The sequence below is a fragment of the Dermacentor andersoni genome, chromosome 10 (assembly GCF_023375885.2).
Source record: "Dermacentor andersoni chromosome 10, qqDerAnde1_hic_scaffold, whole genome shotgun sequence".
Taxonomy (NCBI): domain Eukaryota; kingdom Metazoa; phylum Arthropoda; class Arachnida; order Ixodida; family Ixodidae; genus Dermacentor; species Dermacentor andersoni.
This window is the reverse complement of record NC_092823.1, coordinates 78,471,518-78,476,548: the sequence shown is the minus strand read 5'-3', so window position 1 is coordinate 78,476,548 and position 5,031 is coordinate 78,471,518. Positions and strand designations below refer to the sequence as shown.

The following is a 5,031-nucleotide window of genomic DNA, read 5'->3' as shown; positions in this document are numbered from 1 at the left end:
AGGAGCACACGCACAAATGTTTAAAGAATGGGACGACAGACCGCCCGCAGTTTGCCATGACGTCGAAATAAGAAGCACAAACAGCGACGTTCCTGTACTTTTCTGGTCAATAGTTCAGTTCGCATGGTTGCGGCACGCATTACTTTTCTTTTTTAAATCCAAACGACGAAAACTGTGCGCGCACAAATTAGCGCGGCGTTTGTGACGTTTGAATTTGGCGCCTTTTCCCGCGCATGGCATTAGCTCCGGCCGGTGCACTGCGTTACTGCGCTAAAGAAAGTAGTTCATCAAAGAAGCGAAGCAAAAAACTTTTATACACTTGCAAATCGCAACAATTGTTCAGTAATAACATGAAATTACATAATTTGTTATCCAATGGTACAATTTATGATAATATAAGCGTGTATTTGTATGAGTGTACATGTATGATTGCGCGTTTGCGCTGTTGATGCTTGACGCATTCCGGCGAGTTCGTGCACGCCGTATGCTTGAGAGTTTCCTGCGTTTTCTGTGTTCTTTGTGTGCTTCGCTGTGACATCTTTGGAATATTCCTGCGTGTTGCTCGCTTTTTATGGACTTGTTGCCTCGAAGAACGCCATGATCGCCTCCGACTCAGCGACATCAAGGGTGAGTGAGTGTTTCGAATTCCCCTTGTTCGTCCATTGCAACGCGGTGAACGGAAGCGGGGAAATGATTTCAGCGCTTGTGCGTGTCTTCCGCGCGCCTCTTTTCTAGTTTTCATTCCTAGTACTATCCTTCCGTTGCGAGAATGGGTTGTACAGCACTAGATTTGTGGTAGATAACGTGGAGTTTTGTCCTGGTTTAACTTTACACTGCGCTTGTGGTGACGTAAGGCAGCTATGTGGTGCCACCTAAATAAAACAGGGCATGTTGTACGCCATGATTTCTGATACGGTGTTCGAGCACCGATTGAGTTAGCCTTATTAATGAGCGCAAAACAATGCGACGTGAAACCATCCGATCTGTACTGTAATCGAAGATATTTCGTTTGCGCCACGCTAGTACAAGGCGTGTGAGCGAGCTTTCAGCAAAAGGAGGGGGGGGGGGGGGTGCGGTGGGATTGGCGAAAGTGTATTCTGTTGCGCTGTTCCCTTCAGGATCGAGTGACTCCGCGGTGCTTCAAGGCCACTATCTGACACGCCGTGCGGCCGATGTTCGCGCGATCTGAAATCACAGAGGAGGCTGTCGCGCAATAATAATAAAGAATTTCAAGGGTGTACATGCGATACGTGAGATACAATAGGGGTGATGCCACAGAGTGCTGCGAAATCATCGAGTTATACGCCTTGCCAACCGCGTGCGTTTTGTTTTCCCCCAGGTCGCGCGCATTCAACTTTATTTTTACATCTCCGTTCGTCGCCATCGAGTGCTTCGCCCAAACGGCTTCGCGTAGGCGCTCTTTGCATTCACGGAAAGGCAGATTTCATGGCACTCGAGGTCCTACAACATTCAAAATAATGTAATTTTGTGAAATTGCAGCTTTTCGCACTTCAGTAACTGATTTAACAATAGTTTTAAAATCAGTAAAGGAACGAGATGCCTGGTATATCTGCGTTGTCGTCCCACTGTGTTTCGAGGCGTCTTGTATACGTTATCGGCAACATAAACATCAATAATTAGCATTGTTTCTTGTGACCATAGAAGTAGCTAGTTATGTCGAAAAGCTATTTTTGCTTTGAATCAGAGCACTATAGAGTGAACAGATGGAAAGGGGAGCGCATCGTTGTGAACTAAATCACGACGCTTTGCCACAAGCTTGGAATAATGCTTTGTCGAAAGAGCAGTTCTGTGAAATTCTTTGAGAGTAAGCAAAACTTCAGTAGCATCAGGTAGACGGGGAGTAAAAGGATGTAACACTGGTTTTATATGAAGGAGCTGCCTTTAATATGTGGCCATAACAGTTAAGTAGATGCGTGGAAATAATGTTTAATGTAACTAGAGGAATGTGAAATAAATTTTTTGACAAGCTCATACTGCCATTGGCAAGAGCGGCCACACTTCAGTGTATTCAATGACTAGTCATTTGTATCCGTCCATTTATGTCAGCCTAATGGTCCATGTAGCTCTTTTGATTGTCGCTTTTGCTGCATCGTGGCTTCACGTTTTAATAGTGACATCTTTTTTCAGATTCAAAATGACCTGGGAGAGGCCCCAGCTGGAACGGTAAAAGTGAATTCTTTGGCCATCCATTCTGTAGCATCACGATGATCAAATACAGTGATACCGTGAAAATGTATTGCAGGAAGCAGAAAAAACAACAACATTGCTGATGCAACTGCAACGCATTTGCTCCAGTGATCAATTGGTGCAGAGTGCCTTCATTAGGAGACATGGTGCCTTTAAGCACTCAGCTTAAAGACTTTGCAACTGCACCGGGACTGGGAGTGAATTTCATTGTCACTTGTGAACATATTAAACGCGGAATGTGCCTTTTTCAGTGTATATGCCTGATATGAGAGGGGCGTTCAGAAACTTGGTGTGGACATTAGTGGTCTGCATGAGTGCACATCTTTCTAGTTTTACCAGAACAAAGGTATTATGACCTATGTCATACAGCAGTGCACAGCTAGAGGTATCAAACCAGAACAGCAGCACCCTTTGAGAAACTTGGCTGAAGAACGAGCAGTGATCGGGGCTTTCTGCATTTCAAGGGCTAAATTCCAAAAAGATTGATGCCGAGCTGGACGGTGGGAAGTGCCAGTCACCACATGCTGTAGCCAGCATGGCATTTTTAATCTCCTTGGCATTATGTCTCGTTAGGATACAGAAATTGCATCACTGCTCATAAAGAAATTGGAAATTGGGAGGTTGAGGGGAAGTGGAAGGGCTCCCCTCTGGAGCAGCCGGTGCATGCCCTTTGCTATACTGATAATCCTACCTTAATGAGAACCAGTGATGCATGTTAACCTATTACGCAGCCAAGTGCATTCCTTGTTTTGTATTAAGGGGACACTAATGACACCTTAAATGAATTTAAAATAAAGCATCGTGTTAAATAACTACTTCTGTAACTTTCTTGGTAGTTTGATTATTGGAGAAAATAAAGCTCAAAGTTCAATTTTCTGAGTATCGTCCCAAAATCTTTGTGCTGACACCTCATTGTCACATCATGGATTCCAAGTATTTTTTCAAACTTGGGCTGTATTGGTTCTGTAAAAGTTCCTGACACTTCTTATTTTGGGTTTTTGGAATACGATGAAGAACATCTTTATTTGTAAAAAAAATTGCTACACCTCAACAGACATCATCAAAATCCATGACGTCACAGCAAGCGGGTGTGGTAACTTCAAGGCAGCACTGCCACCAATCTTTCCTCTTGCTGCTTTTACAGTTTACTCAGCCTCTTGTCACGGTATGAGTGAATCTCTTGAATTGTAGGAAGGTCATGTACAGATACATCTAAAATAATTTTTCTCTTTAGTGCTTTCATGCCGTAGTTGCTTAGGGGTGTTGGCACAGCTCCGCTAAGCACGAGGTCACAGGATCAAACAGCCGTATTTTGATGGAGGTGAAATACAAAACTGCCCAGGTACCTTGCAGCCTGATTTGGTAAAAATTAGTCGAGAGTTCCCCACTAAGGCGTGCCTAAACATCAGACTGTCGTTTTGGCACTTAAAACGCCAGAATTTAATTAATTTAATTTTGCTTTAGTGCTCTTTTAAGCTGTAGAATTCATGATCTTTGCAAAAACTCATGCTCAAAGTATTCTCCATAAAGATTAAATAAACAGTAGATATAAGTGTCTATTTGTATTTTGAATTGTGGTGATACGTGATGACTATTAGAACGGTGGTACAACGAGACAGACAGAATTGTAATACAATGTATGACGGCACGATGATGCACATCGAGGAAATGACTGAGTTTCCCTAGAGGTCCCTGACATGGACATCAACTGACTGTCCACAAACTTCTGAGTTCACTCCGTGATCTGGTGCAGCCTGTGCTTTGCGAGTCGATTAATTTAATTGAGATGGTGGTTGGCACATACTGTCCTTGTAGCTTATGTACATTTCATACAGTGGAGTGGAATCTCGCATATTACTTCTGCAGCACAGCAAGCTAACGTGACGTGTAGTGGTAATCTTAGTAATGATCGACAATCATGTCCCTCTTTGAGTTCCTAATGCTGCTTTCCAACACAAGCAGCAGCAGTTGCCCAAGATAGCGTGAAGGAGATTCATTGAAAAGTGGCATATGCCCAGGGTCGCATACCCAGTCATCCAAGCTGTTCCGACGGTTGATTTTGAACTCTTCCCTCAACATAGAAGCCCAATCTCCCCATTAGACCACGGGCTACCTATTGACACAAATGGATGGGACAATCGAGACAAACACCTGAAAATATGAAGTATCCTAAGAATGTTAATCACAATAAATAGTACTAGATGTGCATTAGCGCAAGCTCTTGGGCGAGTTGGTGCATGATGAACTTGTAAAGGGGGGGTACCAGCAAAACAAAGGACGCGCACACACGTAAAAGGCGTTAGACAGGGACGCACGCTGGTCCATCCCAACGTCCGTCCGTGTCTAATGCGGTTTCCTTGTGTGCGTGTCATTTGTGTTTCGCTGGTACTCCCCTTTTTCAAGTACTAGATGTTTGGATACCTTGGTTTATTATTCTTGTTTGTGCTCGATTGTTTTTCTGAAACATGTGGCGTCCAGACAGCATAAGAAGCTTGTAAGAAGTCAAGTTTAGCAATCTAGATTTGCAACAGGTACTTTTGTAATTTTTTTGCAGTAGGGCTGTTGTGTGAATGTGCTTGAAAGGCTTAAAACTGTATTGCTAACATTTACTTAAACATGCAGGTTCACATAGGTTGAAGGAGTGCACATTGAGAAGGTTATCCTGGCACAGTTTACCATGGCCTGCCATGGTGGACCAGGAAAGTTTGCAAGGGCCTTGCTTCACCATGTGTTCACAGAGGCGGAGCTCATGGGCCATTTGCGCTTTGGAAATAACACCAAGGGGCAAAAAAGGCTCTTGACCCCACCAGGGTCAGTGCTGTT

General features: G+C 43.8%; 1 long non-coding RNA gene across 1 annotated transcript; it reads left to right on the top strand.

Moving 5' to 3' along the window:
* The first annotated feature begins 456 nt into the window (after positions 1-456).
* On the top strand, positions 457-5,031 carry LOC129380693 (uncharacterized). The gene is made up of 3 exons (XR_008608887.2): positions 457-627; positions 2,149-2,184; positions 4,831-5,031. It is a non-coding gene; the product is annotated as an uncharacterized lncRNA (long non-coding RNA).